Below are 10,553 nucleotides of genomic sequence, written 5' to 3'. Positions count from 1 at the left end.
GACAGATTACAAAACCTCCAAACACTCAGCATTCAGGAACACGGTTGAGAGTCTGGGGGAGGTGGGAACCGACCTCCTGCAACTAACTGGTGTCACAGATATTCCCTGTTAGGGGGAAGTCGGCTAATTACCTCCCGTGTCCAACGGGAGGTACTTGATGCATATTGGATGTCCAGCATAAGCCCTGCATTTACCTGGCAGGCTGCCCTACGAAAATCTCAGTGAAAACCCTACAAGTGCTTCAAGGTTATCCCAGGAGCTGCTGACAGATTACGAATCCTCCACACACTTAGCATTTGGGAACAGGAATGAGAGTCTTGGGGCTGTGGGGAGCCGACCTCCTGCAACAACATGGTGTCATTGATTTTCCCTTTTAGGGGGAAGTCAGCTAAGTACCACCACAGATCATGGGAATGCAGTCAATTCTACTTGGGTTTCCAGCCCAAAATCCGCATTTCCCTTCCAGCCCACCCTAGGAAACACTCAGGGAACTCATGGAAAGAGCTTCTAGGGGATCCCAGGCTCTGCTGACAAATAACGGAACTTCCCCACACTCAGCATTCCGAAACACTGCTAAGTGTGTTGGGTATGTGAGGGGCCGCCCTCCACTCGTGCTACCAGGGGTCACTGGTGATCCCTGTTAGGGGGAAGTCCTCTAAATACCTCCCCTGTCCATGAGGAGGCACTCAATATTTCTTCACTTTCCAGTATAAGCCTTGACATTCTGCGGCATTCTGCCAAAAGAAACACTAAGGGAAATCCCCTGAAGGGCTTCTAGGAGATTCCAGGCGCTGCTAATTGAAGAGGGAGCCTCCAACACTCAGCATTCCAGAACAAAGTTGAGTGTGTGTGGGATGTGAGAAGCCGCCTCCACAAAGCTATGTGGGGTCACAGGTATTTCCTGATAGGTGTAGTCCGCTAAATACCTCCCCTGTCCATTGGAAGGCACTCATTTTTACTTGGCTTTCCAGCAAAACCCCCACATTTCCCTGGCAGCCCACGCTAGGAAACACTCAGGGAATTTATGCTAAGGGTTTCTAGGAGATACCAGGCGCTACTGAGAGCAGATGGAACCTTCCCAATTGCAGAATTCCAGAATAAGGCTGAGTGTGTCGGGGAGGTGGGGAGCAAAACTCGATGCAACTACATGGGGTCACAGATTTTCCATTAGGTGGAATTCCTCTAATTACCTCCACTGTCCATGGGAAGGCACTCGATTCTACTTCATGTTCCACACAAAACACCACATTTACCTGTCAGCAGATTTAAGAAAGCACTACTGGAAATCATGGAAATTGCGTCTAGGAGATCCCAGGCACTGCTGACTGAAGACGGAACCTCCCACACTTAGCATTCCGGAATACGGCTGAGTGTGTGGTGGAGGTTGGGTGCCACCCTCCACTCAACTACCTGGGGTCAAAAGTGTTTCCTGCTATGGGAAATTCAGGTAATTACCTCCCGTGTACATAGGGAGGCAGTCACTGCTTCTTGAATTTCCAGCCAAATCCCCACCTTTCACTGGCAGCCAGCCCTAGGAAACACAGAGTGATCACCCTCGAAGGGCTTCTAGGAGATCCCAGGTGCTGCTGACGGAAGACAGAACCTCCCTACACTCAGCATTCTGGAACATGGCTGAGAGTCTTGGGGAGTTGGGGAGCCGACCTCCTGCAACTACATGGTGTCACAGATTATCCCTGTTAGGGGGAAGTCTGCTAAATACCACCATAGTCCATGGGGAGGCACTCACTGCTACTTGGCTTTCCAGACCAACCCCAGCCTTTCCCTTGCATCCCGTCCTAGGAAACACTCAGGGAACACATGGGAAGTGCTTCTAGGAGATCCCAGGTTCAGCTAAGAAATGACAGAACCTCCCCACACTCAGCATTCTGAAACACAGATAAGTGTGTTGGGTATGTGTGGGGCCACCATACACTTAGGCTACCTGGGGTCACAGGTGATCCCTGTTAGGGGGAAGTCCGCTAATTACCTCTCCTGTCCATGGGGAGTCACTCGATGCTACTTCATTTTCCAGCAAAAGCCCCAATATTCCGTGGAATCCTGCCATAAGATACACTAAGGGAAATCACCCGAAGGGCTTCTAGAAGATCCCAAGCACTGCTGATTGAAAAGAGAACCTCGGACACTCAGCATTCCAGAGCACAGTTGAGTGTGTAGGGGCTGTGGGGAGCCGCCTCCATGAAGCTACCTGGGGTCACATGTATTTAATGATACGTGTAATCCGCTAAATACCTCCCCTGTCCATTGGGAGGCAGTCGCTTCTACTTGGCTTTCCAGAAAAAAACCCACATTTCCCTGGCAGCCCATGCTAGGAAACACTCAGGGAAATTATGCTAAGGGCTTCTAGGAGATCCCAGTCACTTCTGAGAGCAGATGGAACCTTCCCAATTGCAGAATTCCAGAATAAGGCTGAGTGTGTCGGGGAGGTGGGGAGCCAAATTCGATGCAAATGAATGGGGTGACAGATTTTCCCTTTTAGGGGGAATTCCACTAATTACCTGCACAGTCCATGAGGAGGCACTCGATTCTACTTGGCTTTCCACAAAAACCCCCGCATTTACCTGGCAGCCCATCTTACAAGCACTACTGGAAATCACGGGAATGGCGTTTATATGATCCCAGGCACTGCTGAGAGAAGACGGAACTTCCATACACTCAGCAATCCGGAACATGCCTGAGGTTCTGGGGGATGTGGGGAGCTGCACTCCATGCAGATACATTGGGTCACAGGTGTTCCCTCTTAGGGGAAATTTCGCTAAATATCTCCCCTGTCCAAGGGGTGGTTCTCGATGATACTTGGTTGAGCAGCACAAGCCCCGCATTTCCCTGGCAGCATCCATGCCGAAACCTCAGTGAAGTCCTTAGAAGTGCTTCAAGGTGATCCTAGGCGCTGCTGACAGAATATGAAACCTCCACACACTCAGCATTAGGGAACACGGCTGAGTGGGTTGGGGAAGTGGGGAGCCGAACTCCACGCAAATAACATTGGTCACAGATATTCCCTGTTAGGGGGAAGTCCACTAAATACCACCACGGTCTATGGGGAGGCACTCGCTGCTACTTGGCATTCCATACAAACCCCTGAATTTACCTGACAGCCCATCATAGAAAGCAGTACAGGAAATCACGGGAATGGTTGCTAGGAGATCCCAGGCACTGCTGATAGAAGACGGAACCTCCCAACAGTCAGAAATCCAGAACATGGCTAAGTGTGTGGAGGAGGTTAGGAGCTGCACTCCCCTCAGCTTCATTGGGTCAAAGGGGTTTCCCGCTATGGGAAATTCAACTAATTACCTCACCTGTACATGAGGAGGCACTGCCTGCTACTTGGATTTCCAGCCAAATTCCCGCATATCACTGGCAGCCCGCCCTAGGAAACACACAGGGATCACACTCGAAGGGCTTCTAGGAGATCCCAGGTGCTGCAGAGAGATTACGAATCCTTCAAACCCTCAGCATTGAGGAACACGTCTGAGAGATGGGGAGGTGGGGAGCCTACCTCCTGTAACTACGTGGAGTCACAGATATTGCCTGTTAGGGGGAAGTCCACTAATTACCTCCCGTGTCCAAGGGGAGGTACTCAATGCTTCTTGGATGTCCAGCACAATCCCCGCATTTACCTGGAAGACTGCCCTACGAAAATCTCAGTGAAAAACCTACAAGTGCTTCAATGTGATCCCTGGAGGTGCTTACAGATTACAAATCTTCCACACACACAGCATCCGGGAACACGGCTGAGTGTGTTGGGGAATTTGGGAGCCGACTTTCACGCAAATATAACTGGTCACAGATTTTCCCTGTTACGGGTAAGTCCGCTACATACCACCACGTTCCATGGGGAGGCACTCGCTGCTACTTGGCTTTCCAGGCCAACCCCCGCATTTCCCTTCCAGTCCGCCCAGGGAAACACTCAGGGAACACACGGGAATGGCTTCTAGGAGATCCCAGTCTCTGCTGACAAATGACGGAACCTCCCCACACTCAGCGTTCCTAAACACGGATAAGTGTGTTTGGTATTTGAGGGGCCGCCCTCAACTCATGCTACCTGGGGTCACAGGTGATCCCTCTTAGGGGGAATTCCTCTAATTACCTCTCCTGTCCATGGGGAGGCACTAGAGTCTTCTTCAAATTCCAGCTAATGCCCCTTCTTACCCTGGCATCCTGCCATAGGAAACACTAAGGGAATTCACCCAAAGGGCTTCTAGGAGATTCCAGTCACTGCTGATTGAAGAGGGAACCTGCAACACTCAGCATTCCAGAAGACAGTTGAGTGTGTGGGGGATGTGGGGAACCGCCTTCACGAAGCTGCTTATTGTCACAAGTGTTACCTGTTTGGGTGAATTCCGCTTATTAACTCCCCAGCCCATGGGGAATCATGTGCCTCTACGTTGCTTTCCACAACATCCCCCCATTTCTCTACCAGCCTTTCGAAGGAAACACTCCTGGAATACAAATGAATGGCTTCTAGGTGCTCCCAGGTGCTGCTGACAGAAGATGGAACCTACATACACTCAGCATTCTGGAACACGGTTGAGTGTGTGGGGGAAGTTGGGAGCCGCCCTCCACTCAGCTACCTGGGATCAAAGGTGTTTCCTGTCATGGGAAATCTGCTTATTACATCCCATGTCCATGAGGAGGCAATCGCTGCTTCTTGGATTTCCAGCACAATCCTCACCTTTTCCTGGCAGCCCACCCTAGGAAACACACACAGAAGGGAAGTGAACAGCTTGTAAGAGATCCCAGGCCCTACTGACAGAAGACAGAACCTCACCAGACTGAGCATTCATGAACAAGACAGAGTGTGTTGAGGAGGTGCGGAACTGCCCTCCACACGGCTACCTGGGGACATAGGTGATCCCTGGTAGAGGGAATTCCGCTAATTACCTCCCTGTCTAAGTGGAGGCACTCGCTGCTGCTTGGCTTTCCAGCCCAACCCCCATCTTTCCCTGGCATCCTGCCCTAGGAAACACACAAGGAAAACACGCGAATTGCTTCTAGGAGAACCCAGGCACATATTATAGAAGACAACCTCCCAACACTCAGCATTCCAGAACACGACTGAGTGTGTAGAGGAGGTTGGGAGCTGCCTTCCATGCAGCTATCTGGGTTCACAGTTGTTCCACGGCAGGGGGTATTCCGCTAATTGCCTCCCATGTCCATGGGGAGGCACTCAGTGCTCCTTGGCTTTCCAGCCTTTCCCCAGACTTTCCCTGGCAGCCTGCCATAGGAAACACTCAGGGAACTCATGCAAAGTGCTTCTAGGAGTTCCCACACACTGCTGACAGAAGACAGAAGCACCCCACTCGCAGCATTCAGGAACATGGCTGAGTGTGTGGGTGAGGTTGGAAGCCATATTCCACACTGTTAACTGGGATCACAGGTGTTCCCTGGTATGGGGAATTCCACTAATTCACTCCCTGTCTGTGGGGAGGCACTATGTACTACTTGGCTTACCAGATAATCCCCCACCTTTCCCTTTCACCCCGCAGTAGGGACACTCAGGGAAGGCACGTGAAGGGATTCTAGGTAATCCCAGGTGCTGCTGACAAAAGACAGAAATTCCCCACGCTCAGCATTCTGGAACACGGCTGAGTGTGTTTGGGAGGTAGGGAACACCAATCCAAGCAGCTACCTGGAGTCACAGGTGTTCCCTGGTAGGGGGAATTCCGCTAAATACCTCCCATGTCCATGGGAGGCACTCATTGCTATTTGTTTTCCAGTACATCCTGTGCCTTCCCCTGGCAACCCACACTAGGAAACACTCAGGGAACACACACTAAAGTCTTCTAGTAAATCCCAGGCACTGCTGTCAGGAGACAGAACCTCTCCAATCTCAGCATTCCTGAACAAGGCTGAGTTTGTGGTGGATGTGTGGAGACGTGTTCCACACAGCAACCTGGAGTCACAGGTTTACCTGGAAGGGGGAAGTCCGCTAATAACCTCCCCTGTTCTTGGGGAGGCAATCACCGCTACTTGGATTTTTAGCCCAGCCTCTGCATTTCCCTGTAAATGCTCCCTAGGCAACAGAGGGGGCAGATATGTGAAGGCTTCTAGCAAATCCGAGTCGCTGCTCAAAGAAGATGGAAACACCCCACACTCAGCATTCCAGAACACAGCTGAGCGTTTGGGGGAGGGTGTGAGATGCACTCCACTCAGATACCTGGTGTCACAGGTGTTCCCTGGTAGGGGGAAGTCCACTAATATCCTCCCTTGTCCATGGGAGGCACTCGCTGCTTCTTGGTTTTCCAGCACCACCCCAGCATTTCCCTGGCAGCCAGGGCTATGAAACACTCAGTGAATGCAAGTGAAAGGCTTCTAGGAGATCCCAAGAGCTGCTGACAGAAGTTGGAACCTCACAATACTCAGCATTCCAGGACATGTCTGAGTGTTTGGGGGAGGTATGGACGGACCTCCACGCAAATAGCTGGGGTCAAATATTTTCCCTGGTAGGGGGAAGTCCGCTAATTACCTCCCCTGTCCATGGGGAGGCACTCGCTGCTCCTTGGCTTACCAGCGCAATCCCCACCTTTTCCTGGTAGCCTGCCCTAAGAAAGAAACATGGAAGGGAACCAAACGGCCTATAGGAGATCCCAGGTGGAGCTGACAGAAGACGGAACCTCTACAGACTGAGCATTCGGGAACAAGACTGAGTGTGTTGGGAGGTGTGGAACCACCTTCCACGCAGCTAACTTGGGACACAGGTGTTCCCTGGTAGAGAGAATTCCACTTATTTCCTCCCTGTCTATGTGGAGGCACTCACTGCTACTTGGATTTCTAGCCCAACTCCCATCTTTCCCTGGCAGTCCGCCCTAGGTAACACTCACGGAGGGCACGCGAATTGCCTCTAGGAGAATCCAGGCGCTGATGACAGAAGACAACCTCCGCACACTCAGCATTCCAGAACACGGCTCAGTGTGTGGGGAAGGTGGGGATCCTACTTCCACGCAGCCTTGTTCACAGTGTTCCCTGGTAGTGCGAAGTCTGCTAATTAACTCCCCTGTCCATGGGGAGACACTCGCTGTGACTTGGCTTTCCAGCACAACAGCCATTTTCTCCAAGCACGCAGCCCTAGGAAAAACTGAGAGCATTCACGTGAAGTTCTTCTATGTGATCCGAGGCATTGCTGACAGATGACGGAGCCTCCCCACTCTCAGCATTCCAGGACTAGGCTTAGTGTGTGGGGGAGGGGGCGAGCCACCTTCCACGCAGCTACCTGGGCTCACAGGTTTTCCGTGGTAGGGGGAAATCCTCTAAATACCTCCATTTCCATGGGTGGCATGCACTGCTTCTTGGACTTCCAGCCCAAACCCCACCGTGTCCTGGCAGACAACCCTAGGAAACACTCAGGGAAGGCACGTGAAGGAATTCTAGGAGACTCCAGTTTCTGCTGTCAGAAGACGAACCCTCCCCATACTTAACATTCCAGAAAATTTCTGAGTGTGTTTGGGTGGAGGGGAGCTGCCCTCAACATACATATATTGGGACAAAGGTGTTCCCTGTTTGGGGAATTCCACTAATTAACTCCTCTGTCCATGGGGAGGCAGACGCTGGTACTTGGTTTCCAGCCCAACAGCTGCATTTCCCAGGCACCCCCGCCCTAGGAATCACTTTGTATGCACCCGAAGGGCTTCTAGGAGACACCAGGTGCTGTTGACAGAAGACAGAACATCCCAACACTCAGCATTGCTGAGCATGGCTGAGTGTGTTAGGGGAGGTGGGTAGCTGCCCTCCAAGCAGCTACCTGGGGTCACAAGTTTTCCTGTTAGGGGGAAGTCCTCTAAACACCTCCCCTGTCCAAGAGGAGGCACTCGCTGCTAATTGTCTTTCCAGCCCAAACCCAGCCTTACCCTGTCAGACCGCCATAGTAATCACTCAAGGAATGCACACGAACGGCTTCTAGGAGATCCCAGGTGCTGCTGATATAAGAAGGAAACTCCCCACCCTCAGAATTCCAGAAAGGGTCTGAGTTTGTGTGGGCATTGGGGAGCCGCAGTCAACGAAGTTACCTGGGGTCAAAAGTGCCCTGGTAGGGGGAAGCCTGCTAATTACCTCCCCTATCCATGGGGCAGCACTCCCTGCTACTTGGTTTTCAGCCCAACCCCCACAAATCCCTAGCAGCCCGCCATAGGAAACAATAAGGGAAGACATGCTGAGGGTTCTAGGAGATCAGAGAAGCTGCTGAAAGAATACGGAACCCCCCACACTCAGCATTCCTGAACAAGGCTGAGTGTGTGAGGGAGGTGTGGAGCTGCACACCACGCAGTTACTTGGGGTCACAGTTATTCTCTGGTAGCGGTAATTCTGCTAATTACCTCCCCACTCCATGGGGAGGCACTCGATGCTAATTTTATTTCCAGCCCACCCCCAGCCTTTTCCTGGCAGCATACCCAGGGAAAAACTTAGGGAAGGCATCCAAAAGGCTTTTCAGAGATCCCATGTGCTGCTAACAGAAGACGGAACGTCCCCACACTCAGCATTCCGGAACAAGGCTGAGTGTGTGAGGGGGTTGTTCAGTCACCCTCCATGCAGGTACCTGGTGTCAGAGGTGTTCCCTGGTAGCGGTAAGTCCGCAAATTACTGCTCCAGTCCATAGGGATGAACTCACTGGTACTTGGTTTTCCAGCCTAACCCAAGCCTTTCTTTGGCAGCCTGCCCTAGGAAAAACTCAAGAAAGGCACTTGAATGGCTTATAGGAAATCCCAGTCGCTCCTGTCAGAAGACAGAACCTACCCACACTCAGCATTCCGGAACACGCCTGAGTGTAAGGGGGATTTGGGGAGCCGACCTCCACGCAGCTACCTGGGGACACAGGTGTTTCCTGGTTGGGGTAAATCATGTAATTACCTCCCTGTCCTAGGGGAGGAACTCACTGCTACTTGGTTTTCCAGCCCAACCCCCAATTTCCCTGCAAGCAGTAGAAAACACTCAGGTAGGCACGTGAAGGGCTTCTAGGAGATCCCAGCTGCTGATGACAGAAGACAGAACCTCCCCACACTAAGCATTCCGGAACACGGCTGAGTTTGTTGGGGAGGTGGGGAGCCAAACTCCACGCAGCTACCTCGGGTCACCGGTGTAACCTGGTAGGAGGAATTCCGCTAATTACCTCCCCTGTCAATGGGGAGGCACTGGATGCTAATTGTCTTTCCAGTCCACCACCCAGCATTCCTTGACAGCACGCCCTGGGAAAATCTCAGTGAAGGCACTTGAAAGGCTTCTCGGAGATCCCAGGCACTGCTGACAGAAGACGGAACCTCCCCACACTCAGCATTCTGGTAAATGGCTGAGTGTGGGGGAGGTGAGGAGCCGACATCCACGCAGCTAACTGGGGTCACAGGTGTTTCCTGTTAGGGGGAATTGAGCTAATTATATCCCCTGTCCATGGGAAGTCACTCACTTCTACTTAGCTTTCCAGCACAACCCCTGCCTTTCCCTTGCAGCCCGCCCAAGGAAACACTCAGGGAAGGCAAGAGAAGATCTTCTAGCTTATCCTAGGCTCTACTGAAAGAAGATGGAACCTCCCTACACTCAGCATTCCAGAATAAGTCTGAGTGTGTGGGGGAGGTGTGGAGCCGACCTCCACGCAGATACCTGGGGTCACAGGTGTTCCCTGGTAGGGGAAGTCTGCTTATTACCTCACCTGTCCTTGGGAAATCACAGGCTGCTACTTGGTTTTCCAGCCCTACCCCCAATTTTCCCTTGCAGCCCGCCATAGTAAACACTCAAGGAAGAGACTCAAAGAACTTCTAGGAAATCCATGGCGCTGCTGACCGATGACGGAACCTCCCCACACTCAGCATTCCGGAACACATCTGGGTTTGTGTTGAAGTTGGGGAGCCGCTCTCCACGCAGATATCTGGGGCCACAGATGTTCCCTGGTAGGGGGAATTCCACCAAATACCTCCCCTGCCCAGGGGGATGCACTCACTGCTACTAGGCTCCCAGCCCAACCAAAGCCTTTTCCTAGAAGCCTGCTCTAGACAACACTCTGTGAAGGCATGCAAAGAGCTTCTAGTAGATCTCAGGCACTGCTGACAAGAAGACAGAACCTCCCCATATTCAGCATACTGGAACATGGCTGAGTGTGTGGGGGAGCTGTGGAGCCACCTTCCACGCAGACATTTGGGGTCACAGGTGTTCCCTGTAGGTGGAATTTCGCTAAATACCTCCCCAGTCCATGGGGTGGCACTCGCTGATACTTGGCTTTCCAGCCCAAACCCCACATTTCACAGGCAGTCTGCCCTAGGAAACACTCATATAACACACGCAAAGGGCTTCTAGGAGAACCCAGGCGTTGCTGAAAGAAAATGGAACATCCCCATATTCAGCATTCTGGAACATGGCTGAGTGTTGGGGGAGGTGATGAGCCACCCTCCAAGCAGCTTCCTGATGTCATAGGTGTTCCCTGGTAGGGGGAAGTCCGCTAATTACTTCCCATGTCCATGGGGAGGCACTTGCTTCTTCTTTCTTTACAGCCAATCCCCTGTGTTTCCCTGTCAGACCGCCCAAGGAAACACTCAGGGAACACATGGAAATTA

The 10,553-nt window shown here is 52.1% G+C and overlaps 1 long non-coding RNA gene across 1 annotated transcript; it reads right to left on the bottom strand.

Moving 5' to 3' along the window:
* Positions 1 to 2,866: 2,866 nt before the first annotated feature.
* On the bottom strand, positions 2,867 to 9,569 carry LOC116661758. The gene is made up of 3 exons (XR_004317686.1): positions 9,534 to 9,569; positions 4,470 to 4,519; positions 2,867 to 2,878 (listed from the first exon to the last, which is right to left on the bottom strand). It is a non-coding gene; the product is annotated as an uncharacterized LOC116661758 (long non-coding RNA).
* Positions 9,570 to 10,553: the final 984 nt, after the last annotated feature.

This window comes from Camelus ferus, chromosome 36, assembly GCF_009834535.1.
Source record: "Camelus ferus isolate YT-003-E chromosome 36, BCGSAC_Cfer_1.0, whole genome shotgun sequence".
Classification (NCBI taxonomy): domain Eukaryota; kingdom Metazoa; phylum Chordata; class Mammalia; order Artiodactyla; family Camelidae; genus Camelus; species Camelus ferus.
The sequence above is the reverse complement of the archived record's forward strand: the minus strand, read 5'-3'. Positions and strand labels throughout refer to the sequence as shown.